Genomic DNA, 18,824 nt, shown 5'->3' on the forward strand with positions numbered 1-18,824 from the left:
ATGGACTTAATCGACAAACCAAAATTAAATAAAAGAAGATTTGATAAACTCTTCTCTAGTGACTCAATGACCTGGCCTTCACATCATCTTTTAGCCGCAACAACGTTCTTCACTTTTTGAATTAGAGACCTATCAATTTTGTGAGAATTTTTATGAGAAATCATAAAAAAAATTGTTTGCCATTTGGGGAATAAGCAAGAATGATAACCTGATCTCCTGTTATCAATGATTGTTCACGTGATTTCTTGACAAGATATGCCATTTCCGTTTTGAAAGTTGCCTCTGTCATCATTGTTTTAGTATCTTGTCAACGTATAATTTTATTTTTTGTCCTTAAAAAAACTTTTGAAAAAAAAGTTGATTTAACTAAATAAGCTTGAAAAACATTGAGAAGAAAGTCACGTAATTTATAGGCGATAATTAATTTTTTTTACTTCGTGGTTAAGTTAAGTCTATAAATGAATTGTATATTATGTAGTTTTTTTTAAGAGATTTACGTTCCTTAAAATATATTGACTCCAATTTTGATGGTACATGAGTTACTTTTTTTTTTCATTCAAGTATTTTAAGAGATTTACAATCCTTAAAATATATTTTGACTCCAATTTTGACTATACATGAGTTACATTTTTTCCCATTCAAGTGTCTCAAGAGATTTAGAGGGTGTTTGGATTGACTTAAAAGTTGGTCAAACCTACTTTAAGTCAATTTTTGACTTCTGAAAGTGTTTGAAAAATATAAAAAAAAAATAACTTAAAATAAGTTTAAAATGACTTAAAATAAGCTAGGAAGTGTTTGGTAAGGTAAAAAAAAAGGACTTAAAATAAGTCAAAAACTAAAAGTAGGTCTCCGATCCCCCTACTTTTTATTTTATTTTTACTTAAAAATCATTCAAGTTTAACTTTTTATTTTTTACTTATAAGCTACTTTTTAAGTCAATCCAAATGAACTCTTACAATCCTTAAAATACATATTGACTCCAATTTTGACGGTGCATGAGTTACATAAGTGTTTCAAGAGATTTACAATTCTTAAAATATATTTTAACTTCAATTTTGATGGTACATGAGTTACATTTTTTCCATTCAAGTGTTTCAAGAGATTTACGATCCTTAAAATACATTTTGTTTCTTATACATGAATGTACAAGTTTTAGTTATTAATTATAAAATTCATATTAATTGTAATCTAATTGTATAAATAGCGAAATGCTAATTGTTTGTCAAAAATTACGGAGGTTACAACTGTCACAAAATGAATGTATTCTGAATTTGATAAAATAACTAACGGAGGTTTATAACCATCCTAAACACACTGTCTTAAAAAAACACAGCAAATCAATCATAATATATGTAACTGTAGGACTTGTGAAAATCACTGCTACAATTATTTGTGAGGGTTAGTAAACTATATATTTAAAATGCGGCTTCGCAGATAAACATCAAATTTATATTTAAAATATGATTTCACTATTTTCAATTTTCTCATATTAAACCTATCAACAATGAAGTAAAGTCAAAAGGTCAAGAGTAGACCTAAAAGAGATATTTATATGCTAACTCAATTTTAATAATTTATCTAATTAAATCAATAAACTTTATTTTGTATCAATAAATTCACTCTTGAATTTTTATATCAATAAAATCACTTAACTTAATTTATCATTAAAAAAATATATCACCATCCATTTCCTCTCCTAAATCAAGGTTTTAGTCACCGAATCACTGTAACCATCACAAAAATAAAACAAAACCATTGTCAAATTCGGAGAAGTCACAGTTCTGCTAAGTAATAAAAAGAACAAAAATGGATGAACATTTTATATATTTGAAAAATTAAAAATAATAATCAAGGGTAAAAATATATGTTTTTTTAGGAGAATTCATAAATAAATCGAGATGTTTGTTAGCATCACCCAAAAGCATCAATGGCAATTCAATAGAGATGTTTGAACTTGATATATACTAATTAAGGCACTGTTCCGGCGTATCCATGATTTCAAAAGGATGGGTGCACTATTATGAAAAGAAGTATCTAAGATATAAATTTGATCGATTTGATATTTATGTTCTTAACACTAAACTATTAAATTTTAAAAATTATAGGTTTAACATATATAATACTAGTTTTAAATTTCAATATACACATTTGATTTATTATATAAAAAATTTACCATGCTAAGTTTTTTTTTAGGAATTTTCTATATTACACACTTGAAAATTTTGAAAGATTAAAGAAAACAACAACAAAAAAATATAATTGAAATGCCAAAAGTGTTATCGATAACCACTTGGAGGGGTGTTGCTAACAAAAATGAGATAGATATATAAGATTTAAATTTCTATCTGTATTTAGAGAGGTACACCTAGTCATCATCATATTTATATGCTACTTTTAGCGTGGGTTCATGACACCTCTATATTTAAATACTTTTAAAAAAATATAACACTACTATATATAATCTAGAGAGGGGAGCATGGTTTCAAGTGAGCCCACGGAACCCCTCTAGATACGCCTCTCTGTTCAAATTTCGTATTATTGACAGTTTTCTTTCCACCACTTTTCAGCCATCAGAATTTAAATTGGATCTAATCGAAAAATAATTACTGTTATTGCCCCGCTATTGCTACGATAAGGCAGAGGATTCTTGCTAATATCATAATATAGTTTTCACTAATTAAGTTTATCAGTAAAAAAAATTTTGATAAGTTTTCTTTAATTTAATATATTTATAAAGTTTATATTTATATAGCATAAAAATAATTTATTTTGCTTTGTCAACTTTTTTAATGATAAATTTGGTTGAGTGATTTTATTGGTATAAAAATCAAAGTTAAGTGATTTTATTGATATAAAATACAGTTCAATTACTTTACTAGATAAATTATCAAAGTTGAGTGACCTTTTGAGATATTAACTCTATGCTAAAACGATGTAAAAGACAAATTCGATTAACAATAGATGCTTACAAACTTCAGAGGTCAATTCGATTAATTAAGGAGTTTCTTACCTTAGATAAGTTGGAGATTCACCATAATTGAAAAAATGAAAATAAAATATAGTTAATAAGTCATAAAGTAAACTAAAATGAAATGAAAATGAGAAGGAAAAACGATATTATAAAGAATGTTAATGTTTAGAGAATTAAAGAGCATATCTAGGGTATAAAGCATGTCACCACCAGTGACTATAAGTAGAATTCACAGATTAGCAAAAGCTGAAATTTTCTTCCACATTACTACTATATAAAAGCGGTTAGGAGAAGATTATTGTTCGTTGATATGCCTATTTTTAATTGAGGAATTTTTTAAAATTCAGTAGTTTTTCAATTTCAATTTATTTATCTTATTTTTTTTTAATATATCATATATTTATAAATTATATAAAAAGTATTATAAATCACAATAATTTATAACTTATAATATTTTAATTATATAGAGGCAACTACTGACTAGAGGCAAACAATTCATCGGCATGCCTTCTAGCTGAGGGTATTTCTGAAAAATAAGCACCCTCTGTGTTTCAATTTATTTGTCATATTTATTTTGGTCTATTATATGTTGAAAGTTACGTAAAAGTACTATAAATAATAATAATTAACTTAGAATATTTAAAAATAAAATAAAAATTTGGTTGACTCTCAAATTCTACGCGTGCCACATTAATTGGACAAATAAAATAACAATAATATTTTAAAATTATGTAAAGAGTACTATAAATCACAATAATTAGTAACTTAAAATATTTAAAAAAACATATAAAAAATTGTGAGTACTCTCGAAATTCTATCTGTGCCATATAAATTGGGATAGTGGGAGTACAATATAAATTTGGAAAATAATGTATAAATTTGTAAAGAACCGTTATGTCATTTCGAACACTAAACCTATTTCTTTCATAAAAGAACCTTCCCGTGAATTTGAAATAAGAATTGTGAACTATTTGTTTAACTACGGTTATTTAGTTGATGGGTATTTATTAAAGGGGAACTTTCGCATATAGCCACTCAAAAATAGCTTATTTACGCTCCATAGCTATAGTTTGCTAATTATGATTCGTAGCTACATGTTATAGGAAGAAGAGTGGCGAGCGAGATTGGGAGAGGGTGGAGAGAGGCGAGCGAGAGAGTGGGAGAGAGGTGAATTATATAGGTATATCGGTTAGATAATTGTATATATGTAACTGGTATACATATGTATTTGTATATCTGGCGAGCGAGATTGGGAGAGGGAGGAGGCGAGCGAGATTGGGAGAGGGAGGAGAGAGGCGAGCCAGATTGAGAGAGGGAGGAGAGATGCGAGAGAGATTAGGAGAGGGAGGAGAGATACGAGCGAGATCGGGAGAGGGAGGAGAGAGGGAGGAGAGAGGCGAGCAAGACAAGAGGGAAATAATTTGTATAATTCGCATCTCGTTTGTATAACTCGCGAGTACATTTGTATAATTCACAGATTTTTTTGTATAATTGAGTAGTACAATAACAAATATGATAAAACTCTAAATAACAAATTGATACAAATATAACCATATGAACTTTAAGCAGTTATACAAATTATATCATACAAATTACGTTATATAAATTATATTATACAAAATTCAAAAACTACACGTGTATACAAACTTTAAAAAGTTATTCGAAAAAAGATTGAATGTATATGGTGATAAAACTGAAAATACACATCAAACGAAGTCATCATCATATACAAATACTAACCATTGTATACAAATACACATCAAACGAAGAATTGTTAGTTGCGAATTATACAAATGTGGCGAATTATACAAACGTGACCAATTATACAAACTCGAAGTCAGCCCATGTAATTAATAGTTAATGTTAGTCGTGAGTGATAATTATAGCAAATTATAGCTATGATGACTAATTAACTAGTATAAATTTGCTTAACTGTGTAATTTTTCCTTTTTTAAATAACTAACTCTTAATTGGCTGTAAATGGGCCAAGTCTTAAATTTATTTAATATCCTAAGTCATTTGGCCTATATGTAGAAATAAAGTTAATAAATTCAGCAATTTTGGTTCATAATTAATTGAGGGTAAATAAACTAAGCGAGAAAACTTACCCATGCGACAACTAAGCAGAGAAGCCGTGAGTTCTTCAGGTAGTCACTCGTCTAATCCATATATTTATTGATTTATGCCATAGTTATTTTATTATTAGTATATTGTGGATTGTTAAAGGAAATTAGATAAAATTGAATTGGAAAAGTTGGAAACTAAGTCAAAGCATAATTGAACTTTGAGGGGGATAATATTATGGTTGGATATGAAATGAAGGTGGCCTAAGGTGATTACGGGTTGACTTTTGGGAGACAAATTTGCTATCTTCAGTTATTAGCCGTAAGGTGCTAATGATTACTATATATTTGAGAGAGTTAAATAATAGGTTACTTAAATATCATTAAAGTTATGATAATTGGAGGAATTGAGATTTATCCTTAAACTTGAACTTTAGAAAATTGACTATAGATTTGAATGAGTTATTGATTCTAGGCTAGATATATGATAATATGGGTGTCTATGGACTCGTTAACTTATGAATTATGCATACTTGATAGATTGGAAACATTCTGAGGCATTGAGGAAAGGAAAAACATTGGGAATCAGCTTGTTTAACTTCGGTTCTTCAGTGAAGGTAGGTTATGATTTAATATATGTGATAGAGAGACTTTTAATAGTAATTGATAGTCATTAAGTGATATTGTGAAATTTCTATGTACTTGGTTGTTGTGGTTTGGATAATTCATATGTTGTTGAGATGGGTCTGTAATCCCAAGACTGCGAAATCCATAATCTTGAACTTGCTCTATTAAAGTGATGCATTGAATAAAGAAGCCTTGATGAAATATTGTTAATGAAGTGGAAAGTGATGATAAATAATGATGAATTAACTATGTTGTTGGATCGGGTGCCACGAGCCGACACATTACATTTGGATCGGGTACCACGAACCGGAACGATATATTTGAATCGGGTGCCATGAGCTGACACGATATACTTGAATCGGGTGTCACGAACCGGCACGATATATTTGGATCTGGTGCCACGAGCCTGCACGATATTATTGGATCAGGTGTCGCGTTCCGGCACGGTAACATTAAAAGAAACATATCAAAATAACTTAAATGTTCTCAATCTCATTTCCCAAAAGAGCGTGGTAAGGAGGCCTGAGTCATCATGTGTGTTCTTCATAGTGTTGATTGATTACATACTGGCTTTGTTACTGTTGTCACTTGTTCATGTTGTTTGTTGTTTGCCACCTGCTAAGTGTTATAGTTAATTTTATATTATTACTTTATGCATATTGATTTCTGTTTTGAGTCGACCAATGATATCTACTCAGTACATGTTTCTCTGTACTAACCCCTACTTGTATTTTTCTTCGTGTTCCTTTTGTGGAGTACAACGAGTGTACCACCAGCTTTAACTTGCCCTCAGCTCTAGCCAGTCTCCAACACATCAGGTTCTAGGGTGAGCTATTCATTCTAGCTCATGTTGGATTATCTCGGTCGTGTCATGATGTCCTTAGTTTTCGTACACAAACTATTTATTTATTTATTTATTTCTGGTATCTTTGATACTCTTAGACTTGGTATTTGAGAATTAGTTGTCTTGACGTGATGACTTTCAGTGAGAAACGATGTTTAATAGACTTTAGTGGATTTGTATTTTTTACCTTAATAAGATTTGAGCTTCCGCATTATGGTTGGATTTCGTAAGTTGAACAATTACTATAAGTTGGGGTTGAATTCATTGGTTCGCCCACCTAGGAGGTTAGGTGTGGATGTCACTAATGACTCGTTTTGGGTCAAGACAAAAGTACTATAAATTACAATATTTAACAACTTAAAATATTAAAAAACATATACAATTTATGTTTGACTCTCCAAATACTATCTATGCCATAAAAATTAGGACAAAAAAATAACACACATGCATCTTGAACTCGTACTGCCACAGGCCTATATATTTATAAAAGCAGAGATTTGCATCGACATATGCATAATATGGCTAGAGATGATGTCTGAACAAGCCCATTATAATTTACACTCTAAAGATAATATAAGAAACGAGATAATTATACACATTAAAAAAATGCCCAAGATTTCAAAAAGATAATATCCATTGAAAATATTTTGTAACTAGATATGAAAAATACATATACATAAATGTAATTATAATTTTTAATTATGTATTTATACAGCTTGTTTGGTTCAATTCTTATATTACTTTTACTTTGATCACAATTAAATAAAATATTATCAATTTTCAAAATTCAAAACTAAATCAAACTAAGAGAATGTTATTTTTATTTTTATTTAAATTTAGATTGGGCAATTTTACAATTTCTCGTGAACACTCTTAGAAGTGTAAAGAAAACCTAACACAGACTAGTTACTTTATAGCCATACTATTTAAAAGAAAGCTTTTATATTGTAAATTCTTTGTAAATAAGTTTTTTTTTTAATTTCTTTTAATCAATAGTGAATTGGCTGCTTCATAGAGTTTTCATATAATTTTGTAGCTCAATTACTTAGAGGAGTGATATAATAGACTAATGCATAAACATATATTTACGAGTTGACATCACATTCTTTAACAGAGAAGTATTTATTTTATTAAAATTAAGGGAGAATAGAAAATCTACCATAAGATCTTATACTTCATAGTATAAGATCATGGAGGACTAAAGACGCAATAGTAAATGATTAAGCAAATAAAAATCAAAGGACAACAACGACCCAAATAAAGACTCTCATACTGAAATAAACTGACTTCACTGAAGATAAAAACTAAATAAAAGAAAATCGATAAATCCTTCTCCAAAGACAATCAAATCAATGACCCTCTTTGACTGCAGAAGTCTTTGCATCATTGAGGAACCTCTCTATTGTATCAAAACTGTTGGAGGAATCATAAGCATATGATTTGCCAGACGGGGAATAAGCGACAATAGCAATATGTTCTCCCGTTGTAATATAAAGTTCATGTGCTTCCTTGACAACACTTGCCCATAGCTTTTTGAAAGCTACCATGCGTTTTGCTTTAGATGTTATCATCTTCAGTTCAATTTTATGTCGGCGTATAATCTTAGTTTGTGCCATTACAACAGTTTTTGGGGAAAGAAAATGGTTTGACAGAATAGGCTTGAGAAACTGTGGGAAGAAAGTTGTGTAATTTATAGGTGATGATATTTATTTTTTATTTTGTGATTAATTAAGTCAAGTATATAAATGAATTGCTTATTATGTATTTTTCTTTGAAATTTACCATCCTTAAAATACATTTTGACTCCAATTTTGACAGTACATGAGTTACATTTTTTCCTTTTAAATGTTCAAAAGATTTACAATCCTTAAAATACATTTTGACTCTAGTTTTGACGGTACATGAGTTAAATTTTTTTCATTCAAGTGTTTCAAGATATTCACAATCCTTAAAGTACATTTTGACTCCAATTTTGACGGTATATGGATTACATTTTTTCCATTCAAGTGTTTCAAGAGATTTACAATCCTTAAGATACATTTTGACTCCACTTTTGTCGGTACACGAGTTGCATTTTTCCATTAAAGTGTTTTAAGAGATTTACAATCCTTAAAATACATTTTGACTCCAATTTTGACGGTACATGGGTTATATTATCTCCATTCAAGTGTTTCAAGAGATTTACAATCCTTAAAATACATTTTGACTCCACTTTTGTCGGTACACGACTTACATTTTTTCCATTAAAGTGTTTTAAGAGATTTATAATCCTTAAAATATATTTTGACTCCAATTTTAATGGTACATGAGTTACATTGTTTCCATTCAAGTGTTTCAAGAGATTTAAAATTCTTAAAATACATTTTAACTCCATTTTTGATGGTACATGAGTTAAATTTTTTCCATTTAAGTGTTTCAAGAGATTTAAAATATTTAAAATACATTTTGACTCCAAATTTTGATGGTACATGGGTTAGATTTTTTTCCATTAATGTGTTTCAAGAAATTTACAATCTTTAAAATACATTTTGACTCCAATTTTGACGGTACATGAGTTGAATTTTTTTCATTAAAGTGTTTTAAGAGATTTGCGATCCTTAAAATACATTTTGATTCTAACTTTGATGGTACCCGGATTACATTTTTTCCATTCAAGTGACATCTTCTAATATTTCCAAAGTTACTCCAGTTTAAAAGTTGGCTGTTTTTAGTTGAATTTTTTAAACTTTTTTAGATTTATAAAATAAGTAACTCATATTTTTTTCCTATTTTTTGCATTATTTATAGGGAAATTGTATAAAATAGCAAACTATTAATTCAAATTAAATGTTATAACCATAGTTTGATTTAATTGTAACCCATAGCAAACAGTTGTCATTCGCCTCTCTCCCTGAATTTCTCGCTCGCCACTCTCGATTTCTCGCTGGGCAATCTCTCCCTCGCTTCTCTCACTTTATACAAACACAAATGTATAGAATGTGTTTGTGTTTGTATAAAGCGAGGCAAAACTGTATATATACATATCTTTTCGTTCGTCTCTCTCCCCAGAGAATCTCGCTCGTCACTCTCCCATATCTCGCTCACCACTCTTACTCACCTCTTTCACTTTATACAAACACAAATATATAAATTGCGTTTGTGTTTGTATAAAGCGAGAGAAAATTGTATATAAAAATACAAATACATATATTTTCGTCCGATACACTTATAATTATACAAATACAAATCTTCCCTTGCCCAGTTTTCTTTTGTCTTTCTCTCTTTCTCACTTTATACAAACACAGATTATACAATTAATTTTTTTGTATATGTATACCGAAACATATTATACAATTGATTCTTTTGTATATGTATACCGAAATATACATATTAATAGCCATAGTAAACATACAGTTTGTTATGGAGCACAATTATACAAACTATACGTTATAGCTTACAAATATAATTTGGTTTTTAGATATTTAAAGTTGTTTATTATTGTAATTTATAGTATTATTTTTATGTAACTTTCAGTAATATATGTAGTTTTTTTGTTCCAATCTATGTGGCTGACAGATTTTTTATATGTTGTTAAGATTCAAATTATAGGAGATTTTGAGTTGGCTTGAACTAAAAAATAATATGTATATAGTTAATAATTTTGATTTGTAATAATATATTTTCAAATTTTTAAACACATAACATACGAAAAAGAAAAGTAAAATAAATAAATTAAAAGCGGAAGAAATATGTGAAAAAAGTTATTCAAGTTGGCCCTTCTTTTTACTACAAAATTGGTGCATGTGTAGAAGCTTTATTTTAATTGTGTGGAAGCACATAAGATAGGAGGACGACAATAAGCTCCTCTCTTTACTGCCTTATTGATTAGTACTAGATAAAGAGCACCCGTGCTAGGCATGTGCTTTAAGTATTGAGACACAAATAAAGAAGAGATAATTAAATCTAATATTAACACAATTTTGCCTCATAGTATTGTCACGATCCAAACCGTCGTGAGTGGCACCCACATTAACCCTCCGGTGGGAGAACCAAAACTATAACCAAACTAACAAATTTTATGAACACTAAGACATTTAAAGATACGGAAGCAAGTTTAAATGTCAATAAAAATGGAGTCCCCATAAACCCCAAGGTTTTAACAAACAACTAACCAAACTAATGCAGAAGAACAATTCCTATAACCTGAAAGTCATTGTACCAAAACTCTAATAATGACAATTCTAAGAACAAGGGTACAACCCTGAAACTAAACAACACCTTAAACAAAAGTCGAAGTCCAAAAAGAGTGGACTTAAACAAGAAAGATCCATGGCAACCTGAAAGAACTGGCTCACCCTTAAATCCGGTCACGCTCAATAGTCACCTAGCTGAGGTCTATCAATAGCCACTTGAAGATGCCTGTACTCAACAAAGAAAGAGCAAGTGCAGTATCAGTACACAACCATAGTGTACTTGTAGGATCACACGGCTATCCCATTAAGTGCAATATACATAAGTCATTAAAACAATATAATAACATGAATAAACGGAATATACACAATATAGATATTACTTACGAACAACGAAAAATTTCACATTTATCAAGATATACAGTTATGTCAAATCAATGGTCCTCTCATGGAACCCACACCCAAACTATTAGCATATCGAAACGTGGTACCCGATCCAATGTCTATGTCGAAACGTGCCAATCGATCCCATATTTATGCCAAAACGTGGCAACCGATCCAATGTTTATGTCAAAACGTGGCAACCGATCCAATGTTTATGCCGAAACGTGGCAACCGATCCAAGTTAGTGTGTCGGAACGCAACGCCCGATCCATTTAACAAGCCACAATCACAATCACAAGTATATTCTCAAAATCATACAATCAAGCCATGATTCATGGCGTTCATCATTCATCTATCCTCATCCACAAGGAGTGTGATCAATACTGCAACATTCGCATATATACACGTATTATAATGAAGCAAGAACAAACATATATCACACAATCATGAAATCACAACCATCACCTACCTCGAATCCAAGCTTAAATCCCCTAAGGCACTTTAATCTTCCCTTTCCAGATTCTTCCTGCTTGTTCGTGGTCTAAAAACATACAATTAACGCAAGGATCAATAAACGAGGCATAATTACCCGAATTATAATCAACATTATCAACCCTAGGCCATACTCATGATCCCAAGTATCCAAATTAGGGCTTTTTCCACCATAGTTTCTAGATCAAAACCCTTCCCCATCGATAATTACCCATTAGATTATGTTCTACGGATCGAAAACGGATTCGGAGAGTTAAAATCTTACCTTTAGCTTCAAGAATGGTGGAAAATTGTCAAGAATCGCCTGAGGTTTGTTCCTTATATCTAAAAACCAAAAAGTGCAGAATAAAGACGTTTTGGGGTTTATTTACGACCTTAAGTCGTGTCTGGCCCGCAACAGCGTCCCTCACCCCACTACAGCGGCCCCGCCAGAGCGACCAAAACCACCGCCAAAGTGGATTGCACTAAACAATGAGCTATTTTAATAATTTCAAGACCCCCATTTCACAACACACCTTTAACTAACTACGCTTAGAAAAATACCATTCACGCTAAGATCGATTTCGAGAGTACTACTCACCCGAATTCAATTTCGTAAAGTCGTACGGATTCCTTAACGACTTATCTAACTACTCATGTAATCAAAATCATAATTAGATCGCTCAATTGCTATCAGATTTCCCTACACCTTAATGACTCTGATTTCATCCAAATCTGGACTGGGTTGGGAAATTCCAAGTTACTACAAAAAAGTTTTTCGGCCCAAATTTTTTCCCCGTTGGCTTTTCTATTACGATGGAACTCGGTCGTTACAATAGATATCAATTTACCCATCACTCGTCCCTGAGTAATCAACTAGGAAAGACTGGCTAAAGTAAGAGTAGAGTAGTATTTGAATCGTCAAATCACTGGGGATACTTGTTCCGCATACTTTTTTCGTTGACTCTCGGATGCTAGAAGTTTAGCTTGGATACTTCTCACCTTATCCTGAGCATCCTTCACTAAATCAACTCCCAAAGGTTTTACATCTTCAGCCTCAAACCAACCAATTGAATACCTACACATCCTCTTATACAATGCCTCAATGAAGTCATCTCAATACTCGAGTGATAAATATTGTTGTATGTAAACTTAACTACAACAAAAGTGATTCCCAACAACCATCAAAGTTGATCGTACACACGTCTACAACATGTTATCAAGGACCTTGACACAATCATCCGGATGAATCCTTTAGCACTTAAGCATGATAAAATTCCAAGTCAATACTCACTACAAATAGAAGTGAACCTAAATCAACCAACACACACTCATAATACTCAAACAATCATAGTTCTTAACAATATCTCCATCCCACAACATAAATTCCCATGAGCTTAAGTTATAACAAATTTGATCTTTAGAAATCAGATACTCATCGATGGATATGTCCAAGCATACAACCCTTCCATCAACACTATCGAAATTCTAGATTTAGTAATTGTAGATTACCTCTTAAGAACAGTAGAATTAGACCCAATGATCCCCACATTCAACCACACATAATCGATACATGACCTCGACGACTAGAGGGATATTAAGATTGCCGGACAACCACAAATACGCATGGTAGCTCTTCTATATATTCTCATAAGCAAGGTGGTACATGTAGAATCACTAAAATACTTTAACAACTCCAAGACAACACCAATTATGTCATTCGAAATAACCAAATCTTCCCAATCTTCCCACTCAACCAAGAGAACATCGCAGGATTTGGTACCCCTGATCCACCACTAGGGATCCACCCACAAAAGTGAAAACACACTAGAGCATAGCTAGTGAATCATACTTACAACACTAACAACCATGATCAACACTCTGACCTTTTACCTTATTATAAACCAACAATTTTTAAAAAATGAAACCTTTCTTAGGTACTTAACAATGAATAGTAGTAAACTTACGACTCACCCTAGGTGTAAGTCCTTTCAAATGCTTAATACCAGATACAATTGATCATTTCTCACCTTGCCAATTCAAACCTTGACAAAATACATCACCACGAATGTAGACTCACAATGAAAACTCTAAATTGTAATTTCCACCATATAACACAATCCATTTCTCTATCAACATTAGCTTGTACCTTGAATATTTTTACGAATTCATGGATCTCCGTTTATCATTGATCGCATCTCCATCGATCTTACCATATATTTTGCTAAAATTTCAATCATGCTCATTACTAGACTCAAAAAAACAAAACCAATCACTGTCATCATACTCAAGCTAATGTCCACACACTCCTTTCTCAAGTCTTTTTCGATAGTTTTTGACCAAGCTGATGGATCCGTGACAATTACCATAGCCACAACAAAACGAATGAAATCAAGCGTCTTTGAACCCAATATCTACCCCTCTAAAGATATCTCTTTAGCCTTTGCAATAAAAAATATATTCTTGCTCTCGCCTCTCTCTAAAGGTTGTACTACCTTCTACTATATTTTTCTTCGTTATGACTCTAGCTCTTTAATTTCTATTCGAATAGTGTCCCACCATCTCTTAAAACTTTCCATACAACCACGTTACTCACCAATATTAGAAAACTACAACCTTAGATACTCGCAAGTCGTAATTACTATACATAAATTCACTTAACCAACAATTTTATTATATAGTTGCATCTCGTCACAATCCATCACGAACTCTTATTACCATTACGCTCAGTCAGCCTTGACTATCACTACGAAGTCAACCTTTTCATCAACACGACGCCTCAAACTCAGGTAAACTCATCAAATTCAAAGGACTAACCCAATTTTTATACTCACTTTCCTACTAAAATCTTAAATTTTCTTCACCGAAGTATACTCAATGGGACTTTCTTTATCCATAAGCTTGTTGTTTCAGTATCAATCCACTCATTTATGGCTTAAGATAAAATCACCAGACCTCATACTGCCCTCATTCTTCTTAACAAACAAGACAGGAGCACCCTACGTGGAAGCACTAGGACGGATGAAATCTTTATCCAGAAGCTCTTGGTTATGAGCCTTAAGCTCTCTTAATTCTGCCGGAGCCATACGATACAGTGGGATGGAAATGGAGCGAGTATCAGGTTCCAAGTCAATGTAGAAATCTATATCTCTATCCGGAGGCAGACCAGACAAATCAGTAAGAAACGTTTCTCTAAATTCTAACACCACAGGAAATAGATTCAATTAGAAGGAGACTCAACCTCAACATCTGAAATATGAACCAATTACGCCAAACAATCCTGCCCCACCAATTTCCTACCCTGCACGAACGATATGACCTTAGCTGACTTAGGCTTGTACACCCCTTCCCACTCTAATCTTTCCCTACCGGGGATCTCTAGATTTAATGACTTAGTATTACGATTAAGCCCGGTATAATAGGGGGACAACCAAGTCATGCCTAAAATTATATCAATTCAGTCATATCCAGCATAACCAAATCAACCCAAATCTGAAAATCCATAAACACAACAGGACAACACCATATACATGTGTGACTATGACTGACTCTTCAACTGGGGTAGAAACATGGATGGGGGCATCAAGTATATCACAAACCACATTAAATCCCAAGGCAATTGAACTAACACATACGAATAAGTAGAACCTGGATCAAATAATACAATAGTCATACGGGCACAAACAAGAGTAGCACTAGTGACCACTGCATCACACACCTCAAACTCGGTCTTGCTCGGAAAAGCATATAATTAAGCCCTATCATCTTGACGGGCAACCTCCTCGCCTGGCTGCACTACTCATCTGCCAGTATTACCATTTTCCTAGCCTCCACGTCCTCGCTGATTTCCTTTTCATATGCCCAGGCTCTCCATAATTTTAACACACTTTATAACTTATATTAGATTGTTGAACACTGAATTAGATCGTGGGGGTTAGTTCAAATTCGATTTAGGTTCTATAAGGAGACCTGGGAAAAACAGAGGAGACAGGGCTAAGGTTCTGTCTCGCCCTATCCCATTCTAGCGGGGAATTTCTGCTCTAGCGAAAAGATCCCGTCCTAGAGGCTCCGACGGAAATAGTACCCAGGCAATAAATTTTTCTGGGGGTTTTTCTCTTTTCTAACTCTCCCAACGGGTTTCAGATTTACTGAGCAATTTAGGATAATTCTCTGAACTAGGATAATCATTGTCTACCCCAAGTCAATCCAACGATACACAATCCAACTCATTCTTATTAATTCAACACCATAACCCACACATCCCAGGATACACCCAGACACTCATGCGGTTATTACTCAATCGCAAGACACGTCCAGATCTTTCTTACGAATCACATTGTACATTATTTAGACCCTTGCATCGAACTTAGTTGTGAGCTTCTTTTCACAACAAGTTCCACAATACTCAAGTAGTTACAACTTGCAGATAAGTCCAAATTCTTTAATTAGTTCATTCCATAAACGACCATTACTGATCATTTATGCCTTATATGACCCCTAAGGCCAGATACCATTGGAACCTTCTCAGTTCCAATTAATTTTCTTGTGTCCCTTCAGCCGGAACTACGGCGTCTAGTTCACTTCATTAAGATACCAATTGGAATCGGGAGATACCAATTAGACTCAACTCATACCACAAGCGACAATAGTAGCTAGCGAGCCCCACAAAACTGCTAATTTCAATCATAGAACTTGGTCGAACCCAATTCTTAATTGCCTCAATCTTTAACAGAAGGTAACCAGACCTTAAATCAATATTAGAGAAAAACTTATACACCTTGCAATTGGTCAAAAAGATCATCTATTCGAGGCAAATGATACTTGTTCTGAATGATGACCCTATTCAACTGTCGGTAGTATATACACATCCTTTCTTGCTAGTGATGGTGTTACCACTTTTGTTGCTCTAGTTCGGACTATAGAGTGAAGGAGGAAAGATACTAATTTGTATCACCCAGATACCAATTGGTTTCAAGTCATAGCACGAATGAGTAGAAAGAAGTAAGTTTTTTCCTAAAGTCCTATAGCCTCTCGAAGAAAAGTACGGACGTCATCATATCGTTCCGTAAGACTCTACTAGACTCGTTTTGGTACAATGAGATCAACAAACCTAGGGCTCTGATATCAACTTTGTCACGATCCAGACCGTCGTGAGTGACACCCACACTAACCCTTCAATGGGAGAACCAAAACTATAGCCCAACTAACAAATTTTATGAACACTAAGGCATTTAAAGATATGGAAGCAGGTTTAAATGTCAATAAAAATGGAGTTCCCATAAACTCTAAGGTTTTAACAAACAACTAACCAAACTAATGCGGAAGAACAACCCCTAGAACCTGAAAGTCATTGTACCAAAACTCTACTAACGACAAGTCTAAGAACAAGGAGTACAACCCCGAAACTAAACAACCCCTTAAACAAAAGTCGAAGTCCAAAAAGAGTGGACTTAAACAAGAAAGATCCATGGCAGCCTGAAAGAACTGGCTCACCTTTGAATCCGGTCACCCTCAATAGTCACCTAACTGAGGTCTATCAATAGCCATATGAAGGTGCTTTGTACTCAACAAAGAAAGAGCAAGTGCAATATCAGTACACAACCACAGTGTACTAGTAGGATCACACGGCTATCCCATTAAGTGCAACATACATAAGTCATTACAATAATATAATAACATGCATACACCGAATATACACAATATTGATATCATTTACGAAAAACAAACAATTTCACATTTATCAAGATGTACAATTATGTCAAATCAATGGTCTTCTTATGGAAACTATACCCATACTGTTAGCATACCAGAACGTGGTACCCGATCCAATATTTATGACGGAATGTGGCAATCGATCCCATGTTTATATCGGAATATGGCAACCGATCTAATGTTTATGCCGAACGAGGCAACCCATCTAAGTTAGTGTGTCAGAATGCAACACCCGATCCATTCAACAAGCCACAATCACAAGTATATTCTCAAAATCATACAATCAAGTCATGATTCATGGCGTTCATCATTCATTTATCTTCATCCACAAGTAGTGTGATCAATAATGCAACATTCACATACATACACGTATTATAATGAAGCAAGAACAAACATATATCACACAATCATGAAATCACAACCATCACCTACCTCGAATTCAAGCTTGAATCCCCTAAGGCACTTGAATCTTCCATTTCCCAATTCTTTCCGCTTGTTCATGGTCTAAAAACATATAATTATCGCAAGGATCAATAAACGAGGCCTAATTACCCAAATTATAATCAACAGTATCAACCCTAGGCCATACCCATGATCCCAAGTATCCAAATTAGGGCTTTTTCCACCATAGTTTTTAGATCAAAACCCTTTCCCATCGATAATTACCCATTAGATTACATTCTATGGATCAAAAATGGTTTTGGGGAGTTAAAATCTTACTTCAGCCTTAAGAATGGTGGTGTAACACCCCTTATCTGAAAGCATACCAAATTTCAGATTTTCAGAAGTTGCAGGTGCAACCTACGGTCGCCACCCACAGACTGTGGTCTGACCCACAGCTCGTGTTGTGGGTCTGTGGTTCACCACTGCAACCCCTCCCCAAACCCAGCTTAGAAAATTTGGCTAAGTCTCGATCCACGAATAGACCTATGGTCCGTAGGCCAGATTACGGTTCGTGGTCTATGTCCGTGGATCGAGGCCCCCTTTACCCAGCCTCTGACATGAATGATGGCCAACTAGTATGGACTATCGTTTGATCCACCATCCGTAGGTCTGCTCATAGGTGAAGGTCAGCAACCAGTTAGGGGGAAATTGTTGATTGGGTCAACTTCAAATGGTCATCATTCTTATCACAAAAGGAATTAGTGTCACATGACTTACTATATAATAGATAATTGAATTCTCTTTCCAACGCCACTGAGTTTGCTAAAATTGCATCTCCGAGTAAGAAGTTATGCTCGTTTTAGTGAAGCCCTGTCGGGCAGACTTGACCTACGACCCCAACCTACGGACCGTAGGTTGACCTACGGCCCGTAGGTCCCGTCCGTCGGTCACTCCGAAAATAGTTAAGTCGGGGGACTTTTGGTCTTTTCCTATTTCGTTTAACCCCTACGCTACGTCGTCTAGACTTTAAATTATAAGGTTTTAGTCAATTTAAGCCTAGAAACATAACTAGAACTTACCTAAGTCAATTCTTTAATCAAAACTTAGAAACTTAGAGCGTAAGAGGAGAAAAGAGGTCAAGAACCCTAGTTCAAGAATGCAATAAGGTTCCATCAGTTCCAATCCCGAAATTGAATAAT

The 18,824-nt window shown here is 33.5% G+C and overlaps 1 protein-coding gene across 2 annotated transcripts in view; it reads left to right on the plus strand.

Moving 5' to 3' along the window:
- Positions 1-17,727, plus strand: part of LOC125839078 (peroxisomal membrane protein 11C-like) — a 485,045-nt gene extending 467,318 nt beyond the window's left edge. Inside the window, exon 8 of one of the 2 annotated variants that reach the window (XM_049518056.1) lies at positions 17,715-17,727. The gene's annotated coding sequence lies outside the window, so the exon portion shown is untranslated. Of the gene's footprint in view, positions 1-6,154; positions 6,167-17,714 lie in introns of those variants that run through there. The other variant, XM_049518055.1, reaches the window with a different exon arrangement.
- The last annotated feature ends 1,097 nt before the right edge of the window (positions 17,728-18,824 follow it).

The sequence above is a fragment of the Solanum verrucosum genome, unplaced genomic scaffold (genome assembly GCF_900185275.1).
Source record: "Solanum verrucosum unplaced genomic scaffold, falcon-dt-bn FXZP01000163.1, whole genome shotgun sequence".
NCBI classification, from domain to species: domain Eukaryota; kingdom Viridiplantae; phylum Streptophyta; class Magnoliopsida; order Solanales; family Solanaceae; genus Solanum; species Solanum verrucosum.